The sequence below is a fragment of the Schistocerca gregaria genome, chromosome 2, assembly GCF_023897955.1.
Source record: "Schistocerca gregaria isolate iqSchGreg1 chromosome 2, iqSchGreg1.2, whole genome shotgun sequence".
Taxonomy (NCBI): Eukaryota; Metazoa; Arthropoda; class Insecta; order Orthoptera; family Acrididae; genus Schistocerca; species Schistocerca gregaria.
The window spans coordinates 1,016,719,955-1,016,738,284 of record NC_064921.1 but is presented as its reverse complement, the minus strand read 5'-3'; the positions used below and the strand labels follow the sequence as shown (position 1 = coordinate 1,016,738,284).

Genomic DNA, 18,330 nt, shown 5'->3' with positions numbered 1-18,330 from the left:
GAGTGCGAGCCCAGCGGCAGCTCTACATGAAGGTACCAATAGCCCAGGAAGGCCGCCGACCGCGGGAATTCGCGCCGCCCCCATCCCGCCAGCCTACACGAGACTTTCCAGAGCACCCTGGACCACATCGAGGGACCCAGTGCACTGAAATAATAGTCATCTGCCACGTCAGATGGCTCGTTGGTCTAGGGGTATGATTCCTGCTTTGGGTGCAGGAGGTCCCGGGTTCAAATCCCGGATGAGCCCTTGCGTTTTGTGCAAACTGGTCGCACGTGAGTGGCTGAGTCGACGCAAAATGCTCGGCGTCAGTATCAAATGAAATTCATATTTGATGTGAGCAATTGACACTGATCTGACGTGTGAAGGCGATTACGAAGGTTTTTGGGTACAGATGGTAGCAGATGCATGTTAGTATGTCTTGTTTTTAATGATAAAAAAGTGTTTCCGCCCGGGATCGACACGGGGACCTTCTGCGTGTTAGGCAGACGTGATAACCGCTACACCACGGAAACTACTTGTGTGCGCCTTACATTAGAGACAACTCGTGCTGGTGTTGTCATCGTTACTAAGAAATTAAATAAATGCGCTACTTGCAGAACAAAGGTACATGCAGAAGATCCTCACATGTCGTGGCTCACTGGAGTACAATACGACATAGGCAGGAAAATACTGTTCCCGCCCGGGATCGAACCGGGGACCTTCTGCGTGTGAAGCAGACGTGATAACCGCTACACTACGGAAACTGCGAACGGGAGGAGTCCATCTCCGTTCACTCGCAATTACCTCAGCCTCTCTCCCGTCCGTGAATGCACACGCGACAGTTCTTTTGACAGCCTGGAAACCATCACAGCCAAGGGCTCAAGAAGTCTTCGGGGTGCTCGAGAAGGTGTCTGCCGTAGCACCCCTAACGAAATAGCGGCGTTTCCCGCAGTCGTGATTGCAAATCATAGCAGCAAAAGCAATCACTTTCTTAGCAGCAGGGAGTGCGAGCCCAGCGGCAGCTCTACATGAAGGTACCAATAGCCCAGGAAGGCCGCCGACCGCGGGAATTCGCGCCGCCCCCATCCCGCCAGCCTACACGAGACTTTCCAGAGCACCCTGGACCACATCGAGGGACCCAGTGCACTGAAATAATAGTCGTCTGCCACGTCAGATGGCTCGTTGGTCTAGGGGTATGATTCCTGCTTTGGGTGCAGGAGGTCCCGGGTTCAAATCCCGGACGAGCCCTAGCGTTTTGTGCAAACTGGTCGCACGTGAGTGGCTGAGTCGACGCAAAATGCTCGGCGTCAGTATCAAATGAATTTCATATTTGATGTGAGCAATTGACACTGATCTGACGTGTGAAGGCGATTACGAAGGTTTTTGGGTACAGATGGTAGCAGATGCATGTTAGTATGTCTTGTTTTTAATGATAAAAAAGTGTTTCCGCCCGGGATCGACACGGGGACCTTCTGCGTGTCAGGCAGACGTGATAACCGCTACACCACGGAAACTACTTGTGTGCGCCTTACATTAGAGACAACTCGTGCTGGTGTTGTCATCGTTACTAAGAAATTAAATAAATGCGCTACTTGCAGAACAAAGGTACATGCAGAAGATCCTCACATGTCGTGGCTCACTGGAGTACAATACGACATAGGCAGGAAAATACTGTTCCCGCCCGGGATCGAACCGGGGACCTTCTGCGTGTGAAGCAGACGTGATAACCGCTACACTACGGAAACTGCGAACGGGAGGAGTCCATCTCCGTTCACTCGCAATTACCTCAGCCTCTCTCCCGTCCGTGAATGCACACGCGACAGTTCTTTTGACAGCCTGGAAACCATCACAGCCAAGGGCTCAAGAAGTCTTCGGGGTGCTCGAGAAGGTGTCTGCCGTAGCACCCCTAACGAAATAGCGGCGTTTCCCGCAGTCGTGATTGCAAATCATAGCAGCAAAAGCAATCACTTTCTTAGCAGCAGGGAGTGCGAGCCCAGCGGCAGCTCTACATGAAGGTACCAATAGCCCAGGAAGGCCGCCGACCGCGGGAATTCGCGCCGCCCCCATCCCGCCAGCCTACACGAGACTTTCCAGAGCACCCTGGACCACATCGAGGGACCCAGTGCACTGAAATAATAGTCATCTGCCACGTCAGATGGCTCGTTGGTCTAGGGGTATGATTCCTGCTTTGGGTGCAGGAGGTCCCGGGTTCAAATCCCGGACGAGCACTAGCGTTTTGTGCAAACTGGTCGCACGTGAGTGGCTGAGTCGACGCAAAATGCTCGGCGTCAGTATCAAATGAATTTCATATTTGATGTGAGCAATTGACACTGATCTGACGTGTGAAGGCGATTACGAAGGTTTTTGGGTACAGATGGTAGCAGATGCATGTTAGTATGTCTTGTTTTTAATGATAAAAAAGTGTTTCCGCCCGGGATCGACACGGTGACCTTCTGCGTGTTAGGCAGACGTGATAACCGCTACACCACGGAAACTACTTGTGTGCGCCTTACATTAGAGACAACTCGTGCTGGTGTTGTCATCGTTACTAAGAAATTAAATAAATGCGCTACTTGCAGAACAAAGGTACATGCAGAAGATCCTCACATGTCGTGGCTCACTGGAGTACAATACGACATAGGCAGGAAAATACTGTTCCCGCCCGGGATCGAACCGGGGACCTTCTACGTGTGAAGCAGACGTGATAACCGCTACACTACGGAAACTGCGAACGGGAGGAGTCCATCTCCGTTCACTCGCAATTACCTCAGCCTCTCTCCCGTCCGTGAATGCACACGCGACAGTTCTTTTGACAGCCTGGAAACCATCACAGCCAAGGGCTCAAGAAGTCTTCGGGGTGCTCGAGAAGGTGTCTGCCGTAGCACCCCTAACGAAATAGCGGCGTTTCCCGCAGTCGTGATTGCAAATCATAGCAGCAAAAGCAATCACTTTCTTAGCAGCAGGGAGTGCGAGCCCAGCGGCAGCTCTACATGAAGGTACCAATAGCCCAGGAAGGCCGCCGACCGCGGGAATTCGCGCCGCCCCCATCCCGCCAGCCTACACGAGACTTTCCAGAGCACCCTGGACCACATCGAGGGACCCAGTGCACTGAAATAATAGTCATCTGCCACGTCAGATGGCTCGTTGGTCTAGGGGTATGATTCCTGCTTTGGGTGCAGGAGGTCCCGGGTTCAAATCCCGGACGAGCCCTAGCGTTTTGTGCAAACTGGTCGCACGTGAGTGGCTGAGTCGACGCAAAATGCTCGGCGTCAGTATCAAATGAATTTCATATTTGATGTGAGCAATTGACACTGATCTGACGTGTGAAGGCGATTACGAAGGTTTTTGGGTACAGATGGTAGCAGATGCATGTTAGTATGTCTTGTTTTTAATGATAAAATAGTGTTTCCGCCCGGGATCGACACGGGGACCTTCTGCGTGTTAGGCAGACGTGATAACCGCTACACCACGGAAACTACTTGTGTGCGCCTTACATTAGAGACAACTCGTGCTGGTGTTGTCATCGTTACTAAGAAATTAAATAAATGCGCTACTTGCAGAACAAAGGTACATGCAGAAGATCCTCACATGTCGTGGCTCACTGGAGTACAATACGACATAGGCAGGAAAATACTGTTCCCGCCCGGGATCGAACCGGGGACCTTCTGCGTGTGAAGCAGACGTGATAACCGCTACACTACGGAAACTGCGAACGGGAGGAGTCCATCTCCGTTCACTCGCAATTACCTCAGCCTCTCTCCCGTCCGTGAATGCACACGCGACAGTTCTTTTGACAGCCTGGAAACCATCACAGCCAAGGGCTCAAGAAGTCTTCGGGGTGCTCGAGAAGGTGTCTGCCGTAGCACCCCTAACGAAATAGCGGCGTTTCCCGCAGTCGTGATTGCAAATCATAGCAGCAAAAGCAATCACTTTCTTAGCAGCAGGGAGTGCGAGCCCAGCGGCAGCTCTACATGAAGGTACCAATAGCCCAGGAAGGCCGCCGACCGCGGGAATTCGCGCCGCCCCCATCCCGCCAGCCTACACGAGACTTTCCAGAGCACCCTGGACCACATCGAGGGACCCAGTGCACTGAAATAATAGTCATCTGCCACGTCAGATGGCTCGTTGGTCTAGGGGTATGATTCCTGCTTTGGGTGCAGGAGGTCCCGGGTTCAAATCCCGGACGAGCCCTTGCGTTTTGTGCAAACTGGTCGCACGTGAGTGGCTGAGTCGACGCAAAATGCTCGGCGTCAGTATCAAATGAATTTCATATTTGATGTGAGCAATTGACACTGATCTGACGTGTGAAGGCGATTACGAAGGTTTTTGGGTACAGATGGTAGCAGATGCATGTTAGTATGTCTTGTTTTTAATGATAAAAAAGTGTTTCCGCCCGGGATCGACACGGGGACCTTCTGCGTGTTAGGCAGACGTGATAACCGCTACACCACGGAAACTACTTGTGTGCGCCTTACATTAGAGACAACTCGTGCTGGTGTTGTCATCGTTACTAAGAAATTAAATAAATGCGCTACTTGCAGAACAAAGGTACATGCAGAAGATCCTCACATGTCGTGGCTCACTGGAGTACAATACGACATAGGCAGGAAAATACTGTTCCCGCCCGGGATCGAACCGGGGACCTTCTGCGTGTGAAGCAGACGTGATAACCGCGACACTACGGAAACTGCGAACGGGAGGAGTCCATCTCCGTTCACTCGCAATTACCTCAGCCTCTCTCCCGTCCGTGAATGCACACGCGACAGTTCTTTTGACAGCCTGGAAACCATCACAGCCAAGGGCTCAAGAAGTCTTCGGGGTGCTCGAGAAGGTGTCTGCCGTAGCACCCCTAACGAAATAGCGGCGTTTCCCGCAGTCGTGATTGCAAATCATAGCAGCAAAAGCAATCACTTTCTTAGCAGCAGGGAGTGCGAGCCCAGCGGCAGCTCTACATGAAGGTACCAATAGCCCAGGAAGGCCGCCGACCGCGGGAATTCGCGCCGCCCCCATCCCGCCAGCCTACACGAGACTTTCCAGAGCACCCTGGACCACATCGAGGGACCCAGTGCACTGAAATAATAGTCATCTGCCACGTCAGATGGCTCGTTGGTCTAGGGGTATGATTCCTGCTTTGGGTGCAGGAGGTCCCGGGTTCAAATCCCGGACGAGCACTAGCGTTTTGTGCAAACTGGTCGCACGTGAGTGGCTGAGTCGACGCCAAATGCTCGGCGTCAGTATCAAATGAATTTCATATTTGATGTGAGCAATTGACACTGATCTGACGTGTGAAGGCGATTACGAAGGTTTTTGGGTACAGATGGTAGCAGATGCATGTTAGTATGTCTTGTTTTTAATGATAAAAAAGTGTTTCCGCCCGGGATCGACACGGGGACCTTCTGCGTGTTAGGCAGACGTGATAACCGCTACACCACGGAAACTACTTGTGTGCGCCTTACATTAGAGACAACTCGTGCTGGTGTTGTCATCGTTACTAAGAAATTAAATAAATGCGCTACTTGCAGAACAAAGGTACATGCAGAAGATCCTCACATGTCGTGGCTCACTGGAGTACAATACGACATAGGCAGGAAAATACTGTTCCCGCCCGGGATCGAACCGGGGACCTTCTACGTGTGAAGCAGACGTGATAACCGCTACACTACGGAAACTGCGAACGGGAGGAGTCCATCTCCGTTCACTCGCAATTACCTCAGCCTCTCTCCCGTCCGTGAATGCACACGCGACAGTTCTTTTGACAGCCTGGAAACCATCACAGCCAAGGGCTCAAGAAGTCTTCGGGGTGCTCGAGAAGGTGTCTGCCGTAGCACCCCTAACGAAATAGCGGCGTTTCCCGCAGTCGTGATTGCAAATCATAGCAGCAAAAGCAATCACTTTCTTAGCAGCAGGGAGTGCGAGCCCAGCGGCAGCTCTACATGAAGGTACCAATAGCCCAGGAAGGCCGCCGACCGCGGGAATTCGCGCCGCCCCCATCCCGCCAGCCTACACGAGACTTTCCAGAGCACCCTGGACCACATCGAGGGACCCAGTGCACTGAAATAATAGTCATCTGCCACGTCAGATGGCTCGTTGGTCTAGGGGTATGATTCCTGCTTTGGGTGCAGGAGGTCCCGGGTTCAAATCCCGGACGAGCCCTAGCGTTTTGTGCAAACTGGTCGCACGTGAGTGGCTGAGTCGACGCAAAATGCTCGGCGTCAGTATCAAATGAATTTCATATTTGATGTGAGCAATTGACACTGATCTGACGTGTGAAGGCGATTACGAAGGTTTTTGGGTACAGATGGTAGCAGATGCATGTTAGTATGTCTTGTTTTTAATGATAAAATAGTGTTTCCGCCCGGGATCGACACGGGGACCTTCTGCGTGTTAGGCAGACGTGATAACCGCTACACCACGGAAACTACTTGTGTGCGCCTTACATTAGAGACAACTCGTGCTGGTGTTGTCATCGTTACTAAGAAATTAAATAAATGCGCTACTTGCAGAACAAAGGTACATGCAGAAGATCCTCACATGTCGTGGCTCACTGGAGTACAATACGACATAGGCAGGAAAATACTGTTCCCGCCCGGGATCGAACCGGGGACCTTCTGCGTGTGAAGCAGACGTGATAACCGTTACACTACGGAAACTGCGAACGGGAGGAGTCCATCTCCGTTCACTCGCAATTACCTCAGCCTCTCTCCCGTCCGTGAATGCACACGCGACAGTTCTTTTGACAGCCTGGAAACCATCACAGCCAAGGGCTCAAGAAGTCTTCGGGGTGCTCGAGAAGGTGTCTGCCGTAGCACCCCTAACGAAATAGCGGCGTTTCCCGCAGTCGTGATTGCAAATCATAGCAGCAAAAGCAATCACTTTCTTAGCAGCAGGGAGTGCGAGCCCAGCGGCAGCTCTACATGAAGGTACCAATAGCCCAGGAAGGCCGCCGACCGCGGGAATTCGCGCCGCCCCCATCCCGCCAGCCTACACGAGACTTTCCAGAGCACCCTGGACCACATCGAGGGACCCAGTGCACTGAAATAATAGTCATTTGCCACGTCAGATGGCTCGTTGGTCTAGGGGTATGATTCCTGCTTTGGGTGCAGGAGGTCCCGGGTTCAAATCCCGGATGAGCCCTAGCGTTTTGTGCAAACTGGTCGCACGTGAGTGGCTGAGTCGACGCAAAATGCTCGGCGTCAGTATCAAATGAAATTCATATTTGATGTGAGCAATTGACACTGATCTGACGTGTGAAGGCGATTACGAAGGTTTTTGGGTACAGATGGTAGCAGATGCATGTTAGTATGTCTTGTTTTTAATGATAAAAAAGTGTTTCCGCCCGGGATCGACACGGGGACCTTCTGCGTGTTAGGCAGACGTGATAACCGCTACACCACGGAAACTACTTGTGTGCGCCTTACATTAGAGACAACTCGTGCTGGTGTTGTCATCGTTACTAAGAAATTAAATAAATGCGCTACTTGCAGAACAAAGGTACATGCAGAAGATCCTCACATGTCGTGGCTCACTGGAGTACAATACGACATAGGCAGGAAAATACTGTTCCCGCCCGGGATCGAACCGGGGACCTTCTGCGTGTGAAGCAGACGTGATAACCGCTACACTACGGAAACTGCGAACGGGAGGAGTCCATCTCCGTTCACTCGCAATTACCTCAGCCTCTCTCCCGTCCGTGAATGCACACGCGACAGTTCTTTTGACAGCCTGGAAACCATCACAGCCAAGGGCTCAAGAAGTCTTCGGGGTGCTCGAGAAGGTGTCTGCCGTAGCACCCCTAACGAAATAGCGGCGTTTCCCGCAGTCGTGATTGCAAATCATAGCAGCAAAAGCAATCACTTTCTTAGCAGCAGGGAGTGCGAGCCCAGCGGCAGCTGGTAGCAGATGCATGTTAGTATGTCTTGTTTTTAATGATAAAAAAGTGTTTCCGCCCGGGATCGACACGGGGACCTTCTGCGTGTTAGGCAGACGTGATAACCGCTACACCACGGAAACTACTTGTGTGCGCCTTACATTAGAGACAACTCGTGCTGGTGTTGTCATCGTTACTAAGAAATTAAATAAATGCGCTACTTGCAGAACAAAGGTACATGCAGAAGATCCTCACATGTCGTGGCTCACTGGAGTACAATACGACATAGGCAGGAAAATACTGTTCCCGCCCGGGATCGAACCGGGGACCTTCTGCGTGTGAAGCAGACGTGATAACCGCTACACTACGGAAACTGCGAACGGGAGGAGTCCATCTCCGTTCACTCGCAATTACCTCAGCCTCTCTCCCGTCCGTGAATGCACACGCGACAGTTCTTTTGACAGCCTGGAAACCATCACAGCCAAGGGCTCAAGAAGTCTTCGGGGTGCTCGAGAAGGTGTCTGCCGTAGCACCCCTAACGAAATAGCGGCGTTTCCCGCAGTCGTGATTGCAAATCATAGCAGCAAAAGCAATCACTTTCTTAGCAGCAGGGAGTGCGAGCCCAGCGGCAGCTCTACATGAAGGTACCAATAGCCCAGGAAGGCCGCCGACCGCGGGAATTCGCGCCGCCCCCATCCCGCCAGCCTACACGAGACTTTCCAGAGCACCCTGGACCACATCGAGGGACCCAGTGCACTGAAATAATAGTCATTTGCCACGTCAGATGGCTCGTTGGTCTAGGGGTATGATTCCTGCTTTGGGTGCAGGAGGTCCCGGGTTCAAATCCCGGATGAGCCCTAGCGTTTTGTGCAAACTGGTCGCACGTGAGTGGCTGAGTCGACGCAAAATGCTCGGCGTCAGTATCAAATGAAATTCATATTTGATGTGAGCAATTGACACTAATCTGACGTGTGAAGGCGATTACGAAGGTTTTTGGGTACAGATGGTAGCAGATGCATGTTAGTATGTCTTGTTTTTAATGATAAAAAAGTGTTTCCGCCCGGGATCGACACGGGGACCTTCTGCGTGTTAGGCAGACGTGATAACCGCTACACCACGGAAACTACTTGTGTGCGCCTTACATTAGAGACAACTCGTGCTGGTGTTGTCATCGTTACTAAGAAATTAAATAAATGCGCTACTTGCAGAACAAAGGTACATGCAGAAGATCCTCACATGTCGTGGCTCACTGGAGTACAATACGACATAGGCAGGAAAATACTGTTCCCGCCCGGGATCGAACCGGGGACCTTCTGCGTGTGAAGCAGACGTGATAACCGCTACACTACGGAAACTGCGAACGGGAGGAGTCCATCTCCGTTCACTCGCAATTACCTCAGCCTCTCTCCCGTCCGTGAATGCACACGCGACAGTTCTTTTGACAGCCTGGAAACCATCACAGCCAAGGGCTCAAGAAGTCTTCGGGGTGCTCGAGAAGGTGTCTGCCGTAGCACCCCTAACGAAATAGCGGCGTTTCCCGCAGTCGTGATTGCAAATCATAGCAGCAAAAGCAATCACTTTCTTAGCAGCAGGGAGTGCGAGCCCAGCGGCAGCTCTACATGAAGGTACCAATAGCCCAGGAAGGCCGCCGACCGCGGGAATTCGCGCCGCCCCCATCCCGCCAGCCTACACGAGACTTTCCAGAGCACCCTGGACCACATCGAGGGACCCAGTGCACTGAAATAATAGTCATTTGCCACGTCAGATGGCTCGTTGGTCTAGGGGTATGATTCCTGCTTTGGGTGCAGGAGGTCCCGGGTTCAAATCCCGGATGAGCCCTAGCGTTTTGTGCAAACTGGTCGCACGTGAGTGGCTGAGTCGACGCAAAATGCTCGGCGTCAGTATCAAATGAAATTCATATTTGATGTGAGCAATTGACACTGATCTGACGTGTGAAGGCGATTACGAAGGTTTTTGGGTACAGATGGTAGCAGATGCATGTTAGTATGTCTTGTTTTTAATGATAAAAAAGTGTTTCCGCCCGGGATCGACACGGGGACCTTCTGCGTGTTAGGCAGACGTGATAACCGCTACACCACGGAAACTACTTGTGTGCGCCTTACATTAGAGACAACTCGTGCTGGTGTTGTCATCGTTACTAAGAAATTAAATAAATGCGCTACTTGCAGAACAAAGGTACATGCAGAAGATCCTCACATGTCGTGGCTCACTGGAGTACAATACGACATAGGCAGGAAAATACTGTTCCCGCCCGGGATCGAACCGGGGACCTTCTGCGTGTGAAGCAGACGTGATAACCGCTACACTACGGAAACTGCGAACGGGAGGAGTCCATCTCCGTTCACTCGCAATTACCTCAGCCTCTCTCCCGTCCGTGAATGCACACGCGACAGTTCTTTTGACAGCCTGGAAACCATCACAGCCAAGGGCTCAAGAAGTCTTCGGGGTGCTCGAGAAGGTGTCTGCCGTAGCACCCCTAACGAAATAGCGGCGTTTCCCGCAGTCGTGATTGCAAATCATAGCAGCAAAAGCAATCACTTTCTTAGCAGCAGGGAGTGCGAGCCCAGCGGCAGCTCTACATGAAGGTACCAATAGCCCAGGAAGGCCGCCGACCGCGGGAATTCGCGCCGCCCCCATCCCGCCAGCCTACACGAGACTTTCCAGAGCACCCTGGACCACATCGAGGGACCCAGTGCACTGAAATAATAGTCATTTGCCACGTCAGATGGCTCGTTGGTCTAGGGGTATGATTCCTGCTTTGGGTGCAGGAGGTCCCGGGTTCAAATCCCGGATGAGCCCTAGCGTTTTGTGCAAACTGGTCGCACGTGAGTGGCTGAGTCGACGCAAAATGCTCGGCGTCAGTATCAAATGAAATTCATATTTGATGTGAGCAATTGACACTGATCTGACGTGTGAAGGCGATTACGAAGGTTTTTGGGTACAGATGGTAGCAGATGCATGTTAGTATGTCTTGTTTTTAATGATAAAAAAGTGTTTCCGCCCGGGATCGACACGGGGACCTTCTGCGTGTTAGGCAGACGTGATAACCGCTACACCACGGAAACTACTTGTGTGCGCCTTACATTAGAGACAACTCGTGCTGGTGTTGTCATCGTTACTAAGAAATTAAATAAATGCGCTACTTGCAGAACAAAGGTACATGCAGAAGATCCTCACATGTCGTGGCTCACTGGAGTACAATACGACATAGGCAGGAAAATACTGTTCCCGCCCGGGATCGAACCGGGGACGTTCTGCGTGTGAAGCAGACGTGATAACCGCTACACTACGGAAACTGCGAACGGGAGGAGTCCATCTCCGTTCACTCGCAATTACCTCAGCCTCTCTCCCGTCCGTGAATGCACACGCGACAGTTCTTTTGACAGCCTGGAAACCATCACAGCCAAGGGCTCAAGAAGTCTTCGGGGTGCTCGAGAAGGTGTCTGCCGTAGCACCCCTAACGAAATAGCGGCGTTTCCCGCAGTCGTGATTGCAAATCATAGCAGCAAAAGCAATCACTTTCTTAGCAGCAGGGAGTGCGAGCCCAGCGGCAGCTCTACATGAAGGTACCAATAGCCCAGGAAGGCCGCCGACCGCGGGAATTCGCGCCGCCCCCATCCCGCCAGCCTACACGAGACTTTCCAGAGCACCCTGGACCACATCGAGGGACCCAGTGCACTGAAATAATAGTCATTTGCCACGTCAGATGGCTCGTTGGTCTAGGGGTATGATTCCTGCTTTGGGTGCAGGAGGTCCCGGGTTCAAATCCCGGATGAGCCCTAGCGTTTTGTGCAAACTGGTCGCACGTGAGTGGCTGAGTCGACGCAAAATGCTCGGCGTCAGTATCAAATGAAATTCATATTTGATGTGAGCAATTGACACTGATCTGACGTGTGAAGGCGATTACGAAGGTTTTTGGGTACAGATGGTAGCAGATGCATGTTAGTATGTCTTGTTTTTAATGATAAAAAAGTGTTTCCGCCCGGGATCGACACGGGGACCTTCTGCGTGTTAGGCAGACGTGATAACCGCTACACCACGGAAACTACTTGTGTGCGCCTTACATTAGAGACAACTCGTGCTGGTGTTGTCATCGTTACTAAGAAATTAAATAAATGCGCTACTTGCAGAACAAAGGTACATGCAGAAGATCCTCACATGTCGTGGCTCACTGGAGTACAATACGACATAGGCAGGAAAATACTGTTCCCGCCCGGGATCGAACCGGGGACCTTCTGCGTGTGAAGCAGACGTGATAACCGCTACACTACGGAAACTGCGAACGGGAGGAGTCCATCTCCGTTCACTCGCAATTACCTCAGCCTCTCTCCCGTCCGTGAATGCACACGCGACAGTTCTTTTGACAGCCTGGAAACCATCACAGCCAAGGGCTCAAGAAGTCTTCGGGGTGCTCGAGAAGGTGTCTGCCGTAGCACCCCTAACGAAATAGCGGCGTTTCCCGCAGTCGTGATTGCAAATCATAGCAGCAAAAGCAATCACTTTCTTAGCAGCAGGGAGTGCGAGCCCAGCGGCAGCTCTACATGAAGGTACCAATAGCCCAGGAAGGCCGCCGACCGCGGGAATTCGCGCCGCCCCCATCCCGCCAGCCTACACGAGACTTTCCAGAGCACCCTGGACCACATCGAGGGACCCAGTGCACTGAAATAATAGTCATTTGCCACGTCAGATGGCTCGTTGGTCTAGGGGTATGATTCCTGCTTTGGGTGCAGGAGGTCCCGGGTTCAAATCCCGGATGAGCCCTAGCGTTTTGTGCAAACTGGTCGCACGTGAGTGGCTGAGTCGACGCAAAATGCTCGGCGTCAGTATCAAATGAAATTCATATTTGATGTGAGCAATTGACACTGATCTGACGTGTGAAGGCGATTACGAAGGTTTTTGGGTACAGATGGTAGCAGATGCATGTTAGTATGTCTTGTTTTTAATGATAAAAAAGTGTTTCCGCCCGGGATCGACACGGGGACCTTCTGCGTGTTAGGCAGACGTGATAACCGCTACACCACGGAAACTACTTGTGTGCGCCTTACATTAGAGACAACTCGTGCTGGTGTTGTCATCGTTACTAAGAAATTAAATAAATGCGCTACTTGCAGAACAAAGGTACATGCAGAAGATCCTCACATGTCGTGGCTCACTGGAGTACAATACGACATAGGCAGGAAAATACTGTTCCCGCCCGGGATCGAACCGGGGACCTTCTGCGTGTGAAGCAGACGTGATAACCGCTACACTACGGAAACTGCGAACGGGAGGAGTCCATCTCCGTTCACTCGCAATTACCTCAGCCTCTCTCCCGTCCGTGAATGCACACGCGACAGTTCTTTTGACAGCCTGGAAACCATCACAGCCAAGGGCTCAAGAAGTCTTCGGGGTGCTCGAGAAGGTGTCTGCCGTAGCACCCCTAACGAAATAGCGGCGTTTCCCGCAGTCGTGATTGCAAATCATAGCAGCAAAAGCAATCACTTTCTTAGCAGCAGGGAGTGCGAGCCCAGCGGCAGCTCTACATGAAGGTACCAATAGCCCAGGAAGGCCGCCGACCGCGGGAATTCGCGCCGCCCCCATCCCGCCAGCCTACACGAGACTTTCCAGAGCACCCTGGACCACATCGAGGGACCCAGTGCACTGAAATAATAGTCATTTGCCACGTCAGATGGCTCGTTGGTCTAGGGGTATGATTCCTGCTTTGGGTGCAGGAGGTCCCGGGTTCAAATCCCGGATGAGCCCTAGCGTTTTGTGCAAACTGGTCGCACGTGAGTGGCTGAGTCGACGCAAAATGCTCGGCGTCAGTATCAAATGAAATTCATATTTGATGTGAGCAATTGACACTGATCTGACGTGTGAAGGCGATTACGAAGGTTTTTGGGTACAGATGGTAGCAGATGCATGTTAGTATGTCTTGTTTTTAATGATAAAAAAGTGTTTCCGCCCGGGATCGACACGGGGACCTTCTGCGTGTTAGGCAGACGTGATAACCGCTACACCACGGAAACTACTTGTGTGCGCCTTACATTAGAGACAACTCGTGCTGGTGTTGTCATCGTTACTAAGAAATTAAATAAATGCGCTACTTGCAGAACAAAGGTACATGCAGAAGATCCTCACATGTCGTGGCTCACTGGAGTACAATACGACATAGGCAGGAAAATACTGTTCCCGCCCGGGATCGAACCGGGGACCTTCTACGTGTGAAGCAGACGTGATAACCGCTACACTACGGAAACTGCGAACGGGAGGAGTCCATCTCCGTTCACTCGCAATTACCTCAGCCTCTCTCCCGTCCGTGAATGCACACGCGACAGTTCTTTTGACAGCCTGGAAACCATCACAGCCAAGGGCTCAAGAAGTCTTCGGGGTGCTCGAGAAGGTGTCTGCCGTAGCACCCCTAACGAAATAGCGGCGTTTCCCGCAGTCGTGATTGCAAATCATAGCAGCAAAAGCAATCACTTTCTTAGCAGCAGGGAGTGCGAGCCCAGCGGCAGCTCTACATGAAGGTACCAATAGCCCAGGAAGGCCGCCGACCGCGGGAATTCGCGCCGCCCCCATCCCGCCAGCCTACACGAGACTTTCCAGAGCACCCTGGACCACATCGAGGGACCCAGTGCACTGAAATAATAGTCATTTGCCACGTCAGATGGCTCGTTGGTCTAGGGGTATGATTCCTGCTTTGGGTGCAGGAGGTCCCGGGTTCAAATCCCGGATGAGCCCTAGCGTTTTGTGCAAACTGGTCGCACGTGAGTGGCTGAGTCGACGCAAAATGCTCGGCGTCAGTATCAAATGAAATTCATATTTGATGTGAGCAATTGACACTGATCTGACGTGTGAAGGCGATTACGAAGGTTTTTGGGTACAGATGGTAGCAGATGCATGTTAGTATGTCTTGTTTTTAATGATAAAAAAGTGTTTCCGCCCGGGATCGACACGGGGACCTTCTGCGTGTTAGGCAGACGTGATAACCGCTACACCACGGAAACTACTTGTGTGCGCCTTACATTAGAGACAACTCGTGCTGGTGTTGTCATCGTTACTAAGAAATTAAATAAATGCGCTACTTGCAGAACAAAGGTACATGCAGAAGATCCTCACATGTCGTGGCTCACTGGAGTACAATACGACATAGGCAGGAAAATACTGTTCCCGCCCGGGATCGAACCGGGGACCTTCTACGTGTGAAGCAGACGTGATAACCGCTACACTACGGAAACTGCGAACGGGAGGAGTCCATCTCCGTTCACTCGCAATTACCTCAGCCTCTCTCCCGTCCGTGAATGCACACGCGACAGTTCTTTTGACAGCCTGGAAACCATCACAGCCAAGGGCTCAAGAAGTCTTCGGGGTGCTCGAGAAGGTGTCTGCCGTAGCACCCCTAACGAAATAGCGGCGTTTCCCGCAGTCGTGATTGCAAATCATAGCAGCAAAAGCAATCACTTTCTTAGCAGCAGGGAGTGCGAGCCCAGCGGCAGCTCTACATGAAGGTACCAATAGCCCAGGAAGGCCGCCGACCGCGGGAATTCGCGCCGCCCCCATCCCGCCAGCCTACACGAGACTTTCCAGAGCACCCTGGACCACATCGAGGGACCCAGTGCACTGAAATAATAGTCATTTGCCACGTCAGATGGCTCGTTGGTCTAGGGGTATGATTCCTGCTTTGGGTGCAGGAGGTCCCGGGTTCAAATCCCGGATGAGCCCTAGCGTTTTGTGCAAACTGGTCGCACGTGAGTGGCTGAGTCGACGCAAAATGCTCGGCGTCAGTATCAAATGAAATTCATATTTGATGTGAGCAATTGACACTGATCTGACGTGTGAAGGCGATTACGAAGGTTTTTGGGTACAGATGGTAGCAGATGCATGTTAGTATGTCTTGTTTTTAATGATAAAAAAGTGTTTCCGCCCGGGATCGACACGGGGACCTTCTGCGTGTTAGGCAGACGTGATAACCGCTACACCACGGAAACTACTTGTGTGCGCCTTACATTAGAGACAACTCGTGCTGGTGTTGTCATCGTTACTAAGAAATTAAATAAATGCGCTACTTGCAGAACAAAGGTACATGCAGAAGATCCTCACATGTCGTGGCTCACTGGAGTACAATACGACATAGGCAGGAAAATACTGTTCCCGCCCGGGATCGAACCGGGGACCTTCTACGTGTGAAGCAGACGTGATAACCGCTACACTACGGAAACTGCGAACGGGAGGAGTCCATCTCCGTTCACTCGCAATTACCTCAGCCTCTCTCCCGTCCGTGAATGCACACGCGACAGTTCTTTTGACAGCCTGGAAACCATCACAGCCAAGGGCTCAAGAAGTCTTCGGGGTGCTCGAGAAGGTGTCTGCCGTAGCACCCCTAACGAAATAGCGGCGTTTCCCGCAGTCGTGATTGCAAATCATAGCAGCAAAAGCAATCACTTTCTTAGCAGCAGGGAGTGCGAGCCCAGCGGCAGCTCTACATGAAGGTACCAATAGCCCAGGAAGGCCGCCGACCGCGGGAATTCGCGCCGCCCCCATCCCGCCAGCCTACACGAGACTTTCCAGAGCACCCTGGACCACATCGAGGGACCCAGTGCACTGAAATAATAGTCATTTGCCACGTCAGATGGCTCGTTGGTCTAGGGGTATGATTCCTGCTTTGGGTGCAGGAGGTCCCGGGTTCAAATCCCGGATGAGCCCTAGCGTTTTGTGCAAACTGGTCGCACGTGAGTGGCTGAGTCGACGCAAAATGCTCGGCGTCAGTATCAAATGAAATTCATATTTGATGTGAGCAATTGACACTGATCTGACGTGTGAAGGCGATTACGAAGGTTTTTGGGTACAGATGGTAGCAGATGCATGTTAGTATGTCTTGTTTTTAATGATAAAAAAGTGTTTCCGCCCGGGATCGACACGGGGACCTTCTGCGTGTTAGGCAGACGTGATAACCGCTACACCACGGAAACTACTTGTGTGCGCCTTACATTAGAGACAACTCGTGCTGGTGTTGTCATCGTTACTAAGAAATTAAATAAATGCGCTACTTGCAGAACAAAGGTACATGCAGAAGATCCTCACATGTCGTGGCTCACTGGAGTACAATACGACATAGGCAGGAAAATACTGTTCCCGCCCGGGATCGAACCGGGGACCTTCTACGTGTGAAGCAGACGTGATAACCGCTACACTACGGAAACTGCGAACGGGAGGAGTCCATCTCCGTTCACTCGCAATTACCTCAGCCTCTCTCCCGTCCGTGAATGCACACGCGACAGTTCTTTTGACAGCCTGGAAACCATCACAGCCAAGGGCTCAAGAAGTCTTCGGGGTGCTCGAGAAGGTGTCTGCCGTAGCACCCCTAACGAAATAGCGGCGTTTCCCGCAGTCGTGATTGCAAATCATAGCAGCAAAAGCAATCACTTTCTTAGCAGCAGGGAGTGCGAGCCCAGCGGCAGCTCTACATGAAGGTACCAATAGCCCAGGAAGGCCGCCGACCGCGGGAATTCGCGCCGCCCCCATCCCGCCAGCCTACACGAGACTTTCCAGAGCACCCTGGACCACATCGAGGGACCCAGTGCACTGAAATAATAGTCATTTGCCACGTCAGATGGCTCGTTGGTCTAGGGGTATGATTCCTGCTTTGGGTGCAGGAGGTCCCGGGTTCAAATCCCGGATGAGCCCTAGCGTTTTGTGCAAACTGGTCGCACGTGAGTGGCTGAGTCGACGCAAAATGCTCGGCGTCAGTATCAAATGAAATTCATATTTGATGTGAGCAATTGACACTGATCTGACGTGTGAAGGCGATTACGAAGGTTTTTGGGTACAGATGGTAGCAGATGCATGTTAGTATGTCTTGTTTTTAATGATAAAAAAGTGTTTCCGCCCGGGATCGACACGGGGACCTTCTGCGTGTTAGGCAGACGTGATAACCGCTACACCACGGAAACTACTTGTGTGCGCCTTACATTAGAGACAACTCGTGCTGGTGTTGTCATCGTTACTAAGAAATTAAATAAATGCGCTACTTGCAGAACAAAGGTACATGCAGAAGATCCTCACATGTCGTGGCTCACTGGAGTACAATACGACATAGGCAGGAAAATACTGTTCCCGCCCGGGATCGAACCGGGGACGTTCTGCGTGTGAAGCAGACGTGATAACCGCTACACTACGGAAACTGCGAACGGGAGGAGTCCATCTCCGTTCACTCGCAATTACCTCAGCCTCTCTCCCGTCCGTGAATGCACACGCGACAGTTCTTTTGACAGCCTGGAAACCATCACAGCCAAGGGCTCAAGAAGTCTTCGGGGTGCTCGAGAAGGTGTCTGCCGTAGCACCCCTAACGAAATAGCGGCGTTTCCCGCAGTCGTGATTGCAAATCATAGCAGCAAAAGCAATCACTTTCTTAGCAGCAGGGAGTGCGAGCCCAGCGGCAGCTCTACATGAAGGTACCAATAGCCCAGGAAGGCCGCCGACCG

At 51.9% G+C, this 18,330-nt stretch overlaps 56 non-coding genes across 56 annotated transcripts; 18 read left to right on the top strand and 38 right to left on the bottom strand.

Annotated features, from left to right (window-relative positions):
- Positions 1-174: 174 nt before the first annotated feature.
- Positions 175-246, top strand: Trnap-ugg (transfer RNA proline (anticodon UGG)). The gene has a single exon. It is a non-coding gene; the product is annotated as a tRNA-Pro (tRNA).
- A 193-nt stretch (positions 247-439) lies between these two features.
- Trnav-aac (transfer RNA valine (anticodon AAC)) lies at positions 440-512 on the bottom strand. Its single transcript has one exon. It is a non-coding gene; the product is annotated as a tRNA-Val (tRNA).
- Positions 513-670: 158 nt separating this feature from the next.
- Trnav-cac (transfer RNA valine (anticodon CAC)) lies at positions 671-743 on the bottom strand. The gene has a single exon. It is a non-coding gene; the product is annotated as a tRNA-Val (tRNA).
- A 412-nt stretch (positions 744-1,155) lies between these two features.
- On the top strand, positions 1,156-1,227 carry Trnap-ugg (transfer RNA proline (anticodon UGG)). The gene has a single exon. It is a non-coding gene; the product is annotated as a tRNA-Pro (tRNA).
- Positions 1,228-1,420: 193 nt separating this feature from the next.
- Trnav-gac (transfer RNA valine (anticodon GAC)) lies at positions 1,421-1,493 on the bottom strand. The gene has a single exon. It is a non-coding gene; the product is annotated as a tRNA-Val (tRNA).
- Positions 1,494-1,651: 158 nt separating this feature from the next.
- Trnav-cac (transfer RNA valine (anticodon CAC)) lies at positions 1,652-1,724 on the bottom strand. The gene has a single exon. It is a non-coding gene; the product is annotated as a tRNA-Val (tRNA).
- Positions 1,725-2,136: 412 nt separating this feature from the next.
- On the top strand, positions 2,137-2,209 carry Trnap-ugg (transfer RNA proline (anticodon UGG)). The gene has a single exon. It is a non-coding gene; the product is annotated as a tRNA-Pro (tRNA).
- Positions 2,210-2,401: 192 nt separating this feature from the next.
- On the bottom strand, positions 2,402-2,474 carry Trnav-aac (transfer RNA valine (anticodon AAC)). The gene has a single exon. It is a non-coding gene; the product is annotated as a tRNA-Val (tRNA).
- A 158-nt stretch (positions 2,475-2,632) lies between these two features.
- Trnav-cac (transfer RNA valine (anticodon CAC)) lies at positions 2,633-2,705 on the bottom strand. Its single transcript has one exon. It is a non-coding gene; the product is annotated as a tRNA-Val (tRNA).
- Positions 2,706-3,117: 412 nt separating this feature from the next.
- On the top strand, positions 3,118-3,189 carry Trnap-ugg (transfer RNA proline (anticodon UGG)). Its single transcript has one exon. It is a non-coding gene; the product is annotated as a tRNA-Pro (tRNA).
- Positions 3,190-3,382: 193 nt separating this feature from the next.
- Trnav-aac (transfer RNA valine (anticodon AAC)) lies at positions 3,383-3,455 on the bottom strand. The gene has a single exon. It is a non-coding gene; the product is annotated as a tRNA-Val (tRNA).
- Positions 3,456-3,613: 158 nt separating this feature from the next.
- Positions 3,614-3,686, bottom strand: Trnav-cac (transfer RNA valine (anticodon CAC)). The gene has a single exon. It is a non-coding gene; the product is annotated as a tRNA-Val (tRNA).
- Positions 3,687-4,098: 412 nt separating this feature from the next.
- Trnap-ugg (transfer RNA proline (anticodon UGG)) lies at positions 4,099-4,170 on the top strand. Its single transcript has one exon. It is a non-coding gene; the product is annotated as a tRNA-Pro (tRNA).
- Positions 4,171-4,363: 193 nt separating this feature from the next.
- On the bottom strand, positions 4,364-4,436 carry Trnav-aac (transfer RNA valine (anticodon AAC)). Its single transcript has one exon. It is a non-coding gene; the product is annotated as a tRNA-Val (tRNA).
- Positions 4,437-4,594: 158 nt separating this feature from the next.
- Positions 4,595-4,667, bottom strand: Trnav-cac (transfer RNA valine (anticodon CAC)). The gene has a single exon. It is a non-coding gene; the product is annotated as a tRNA-Val (tRNA).
- Positions 4,668-5,079: 412 nt separating this feature from the next.
- Positions 5,080-5,152, top strand: Trnap-ugg (transfer RNA proline (anticodon UGG)). The gene has a single exon. It is a non-coding gene; the product is annotated as a tRNA-Pro (tRNA).
- A 192-nt stretch (positions 5,153-5,344) lies between these two features.
- On the bottom strand, positions 5,345-5,417 carry Trnav-aac (transfer RNA valine (anticodon AAC)). Its single transcript has one exon. It is a non-coding gene; the product is annotated as a tRNA-Val (tRNA).
- A 158-nt stretch (positions 5,418-5,575) lies between these two features.
- On the bottom strand, positions 5,576-5,648 carry Trnav-cac (transfer RNA valine (anticodon CAC)). The gene has a single exon. It is a non-coding gene; the product is annotated as a tRNA-Val (tRNA).
- Positions 5,649-6,060: 412 nt separating this feature from the next.
- On the top strand, positions 6,061-6,132 carry Trnap-ugg (transfer RNA proline (anticodon UGG)). The gene has a single exon. It is a non-coding gene; the product is annotated as a tRNA-Pro (tRNA).
- Positions 6,133-6,325: 193 nt separating this feature from the next.
- Positions 6,326-6,398, bottom strand: Trnav-aac (transfer RNA valine (anticodon AAC)). Its single transcript has one exon. It is a non-coding gene; the product is annotated as a tRNA-Val (tRNA).
- A 158-nt stretch (positions 6,399-6,556) lies between these two features.
- Trnav-cac (transfer RNA valine (anticodon CAC)) lies at positions 6,557-6,629 on the bottom strand. Its single transcript has one exon. It is a non-coding gene; the product is annotated as a tRNA-Val (tRNA).
- Positions 6,630-7,041: 412 nt separating this feature from the next.
- On the top strand, positions 7,042-7,113 carry Trnap-ugg (transfer RNA proline (anticodon UGG)). Its single transcript has one exon. It is a non-coding gene; the product is annotated as a tRNA-Pro (tRNA).
- Positions 7,114-7,306: 193 nt separating this feature from the next.
- On the bottom strand, positions 7,307-7,379 carry Trnav-aac (transfer RNA valine (anticodon AAC)). Its single transcript has one exon. It is a non-coding gene; the product is annotated as a tRNA-Val (tRNA).
- A 158-nt stretch (positions 7,380-7,537) lies between these two features.
- Positions 7,538-7,610, bottom strand: Trnav-cac (transfer RNA valine (anticodon CAC)). The gene has a single exon. It is a non-coding gene; the product is annotated as a tRNA-Val (tRNA).
- Positions 7,611-7,916: 306 nt separating this feature from the next.
- On the bottom strand, positions 7,917-7,989 carry Trnav-aac (transfer RNA valine (anticodon AAC)). The gene has a single exon. It is a non-coding gene; the product is annotated as a tRNA-Val (tRNA).
- Positions 7,990-8,147: 158 nt separating this feature from the next.
- On the bottom strand, positions 8,148-8,220 carry Trnav-cac (transfer RNA valine (anticodon CAC)). The gene has a single exon. It is a non-coding gene; the product is annotated as a tRNA-Val (tRNA).
- A 412-nt stretch (positions 8,221-8,632) lies between these two features.
- Trnap-ugg (transfer RNA proline (anticodon UGG)) lies at positions 8,633-8,704 on the top strand. Its single transcript has one exon. It is a non-coding gene; the product is annotated as a tRNA-Pro (tRNA).
- A 193-nt stretch (positions 8,705-8,897) lies between these two features.
- Positions 8,898-8,970, bottom strand: Trnav-aac (transfer RNA valine (anticodon AAC)). Its single transcript has one exon. It is a non-coding gene; the product is annotated as a tRNA-Val (tRNA).
- A 158-nt stretch (positions 8,971-9,128) lies between these two features.
- On the bottom strand, positions 9,129-9,201 carry Trnav-cac (transfer RNA valine (anticodon CAC)). The gene has a single exon. It is a non-coding gene; the product is annotated as a tRNA-Val (tRNA).
- Positions 9,202-9,613: 412 nt separating this feature from the next.
- Positions 9,614-9,685, top strand: Trnap-ugg (transfer RNA proline (anticodon UGG)). The gene has a single exon. It is a non-coding gene; the product is annotated as a tRNA-Pro (tRNA).
- Positions 9,686-9,878: 193 nt separating this feature from the next.
- Positions 9,879-9,951, bottom strand: Trnav-aac (transfer RNA valine (anticodon AAC)). The gene has a single exon. It is a non-coding gene; the product is annotated as a tRNA-Val (tRNA).
- A 158-nt stretch (positions 9,952-10,109) lies between these two features.
- On the bottom strand, positions 10,110-10,182 carry Trnav-cac (transfer RNA valine (anticodon CAC)). The gene has a single exon. It is a non-coding gene; the product is annotated as a tRNA-Val (tRNA).
- A 412-nt stretch (positions 10,183-10,594) lies between these two features.
- Positions 10,595-10,666, top strand: Trnap-ugg (transfer RNA proline (anticodon UGG)). The gene has a single exon. It is a non-coding gene; the product is annotated as a tRNA-Pro (tRNA).
- A 193-nt stretch (positions 10,667-10,859) lies between these two features.
- Trnav-aac (transfer RNA valine (anticodon AAC)) lies at positions 10,860-10,932 on the bottom strand. Its single transcript has one exon. It is a non-coding gene; the product is annotated as a tRNA-Val (tRNA).
- A 158-nt stretch (positions 10,933-11,090) lies between these two features.
- Positions 11,091-11,163, bottom strand: Trnav-cac (transfer RNA valine (anticodon CAC)). The gene has a single exon. It is a non-coding gene; the product is annotated as a tRNA-Val (tRNA).
- Positions 11,164-11,575: 412 nt separating this feature from the next.
- On the top strand, positions 11,576-11,647 carry Trnap-ugg (transfer RNA proline (anticodon UGG)). The gene has a single exon. It is a non-coding gene; the product is annotated as a tRNA-Pro (tRNA).
- Positions 11,648-11,840: 193 nt separating this feature from the next.
- On the bottom strand, positions 11,841-11,913 carry Trnav-aac (transfer RNA valine (anticodon AAC)). Its single transcript has one exon. It is a non-coding gene; the product is annotated as a tRNA-Val (tRNA).
- A 158-nt stretch (positions 11,914-12,071) lies between these two features.
- On the bottom strand, positions 12,072-12,144 carry Trnav-cac (transfer RNA valine (anticodon CAC)). Its single transcript has one exon. It is a non-coding gene; the product is annotated as a tRNA-Val (tRNA).
- Positions 12,145-12,556: 412 nt separating this feature from the next.
- On the top strand, positions 12,557-12,628 carry Trnap-ugg (transfer RNA proline (anticodon UGG)). The gene has a single exon. It is a non-coding gene; the product is annotated as a tRNA-Pro (tRNA).
- Positions 12,629-12,821: 193 nt separating this feature from the next.
- Trnav-aac (transfer RNA valine (anticodon AAC)) lies at positions 12,822-12,894 on the bottom strand. The gene has a single exon. It is a non-coding gene; the product is annotated as a tRNA-Val (tRNA).
- A 158-nt stretch (positions 12,895-13,052) lies between these two features.
- On the bottom strand, positions 13,053-13,125 carry Trnav-cac (transfer RNA valine (anticodon CAC)). The gene has a single exon. It is a non-coding gene; the product is annotated as a tRNA-Val (tRNA).
- Positions 13,126-13,537: 412 nt separating this feature from the next.
- Positions 13,538-13,609, top strand: Trnap-ugg (transfer RNA proline (anticodon UGG)). Its single transcript has one exon. It is a non-coding gene; the product is annotated as a tRNA-Pro (tRNA).
- Positions 13,610-13,802: 193 nt separating this feature from the next.
- Positions 13,803-13,875, bottom strand: Trnav-aac (transfer RNA valine (anticodon AAC)). Its single transcript has one exon. It is a non-coding gene; the product is annotated as a tRNA-Val (tRNA).
- A 158-nt stretch (positions 13,876-14,033) lies between these two features.
- On the bottom strand, positions 14,034-14,106 carry Trnav-cac (transfer RNA valine (anticodon CAC)). Its single transcript has one exon. It is a non-coding gene; the product is annotated as a tRNA-Val (tRNA).
- A 412-nt stretch (positions 14,107-14,518) lies between these two features.
- Positions 14,519-14,590, top strand: Trnap-ugg (transfer RNA proline (anticodon UGG)). The gene has a single exon. It is a non-coding gene; the product is annotated as a tRNA-Pro (tRNA).
- A 193-nt stretch (positions 14,591-14,783) lies between these two features.
- Positions 14,784-14,856, bottom strand: Trnav-aac (transfer RNA valine (anticodon AAC)). Its single transcript has one exon. It is a non-coding gene; the product is annotated as a tRNA-Val (tRNA).
- A 158-nt stretch (positions 14,857-15,014) lies between these two features.
- Positions 15,015-15,087, bottom strand: Trnav-cac (transfer RNA valine (anticodon CAC)). The gene has a single exon. It is a non-coding gene; the product is annotated as a tRNA-Val (tRNA).
- A 412-nt stretch (positions 15,088-15,499) lies between these two features.
- Trnap-ugg (transfer RNA proline (anticodon UGG)) lies at positions 15,500-15,571 on the top strand. The gene has a single exon. It is a non-coding gene; the product is annotated as a tRNA-Pro (tRNA).
- Positions 15,572-15,764: 193 nt separating this feature from the next.
- Positions 15,765-15,837, bottom strand: Trnav-aac (transfer RNA valine (anticodon AAC)). The gene has a single exon. It is a non-coding gene; the product is annotated as a tRNA-Val (tRNA).
- A 158-nt stretch (positions 15,838-15,995) lies between these two features.
- Positions 15,996-16,068, bottom strand: Trnav-cac (transfer RNA valine (anticodon CAC)). Its single transcript has one exon. It is a non-coding gene; the product is annotated as a tRNA-Val (tRNA).
- A 412-nt stretch (positions 16,069-16,480) lies between these two features.
- Trnap-ugg (transfer RNA proline (anticodon UGG)) lies at positions 16,481-16,552 on the top strand. Its single transcript has one exon. It is a non-coding gene; the product is annotated as a tRNA-Pro (tRNA).
- Positions 16,553-16,745: 193 nt separating this feature from the next.
- Trnav-aac (transfer RNA valine (anticodon AAC)) lies at positions 16,746-16,818 on the bottom strand. The gene has a single exon. It is a non-coding gene; the product is annotated as a tRNA-Val (tRNA).
- A 158-nt stretch (positions 16,819-16,976) lies between these two features.
- Trnav-cac (transfer RNA valine (anticodon CAC)) lies at positions 16,977-17,049 on the bottom strand. The gene has a single exon. It is a non-coding gene; the product is annotated as a tRNA-Val (tRNA).
- Positions 17,050-17,461: 412 nt separating this feature from the next.
- Trnap-ugg (transfer RNA proline (anticodon UGG)) lies at positions 17,462-17,533 on the top strand. The gene has a single exon. It is a non-coding gene; the product is annotated as a tRNA-Pro (tRNA).
- Positions 17,534-17,726: 193 nt separating this feature from the next.
- On the bottom strand, positions 17,727-17,799 carry Trnav-aac (transfer RNA valine (anticodon AAC)). The gene has a single exon. It is a non-coding gene; the product is annotated as a tRNA-Val (tRNA).
- A 158-nt stretch (positions 17,800-17,957) lies between these two features.
- Trnav-cac (transfer RNA valine (anticodon CAC)) lies at positions 17,958-18,030 on the bottom strand. The gene has a single exon. It is a non-coding gene; the product is annotated as a tRNA-Val (tRNA).
- Positions 18,031-18,330: the final 300 nt, after the last annotated feature.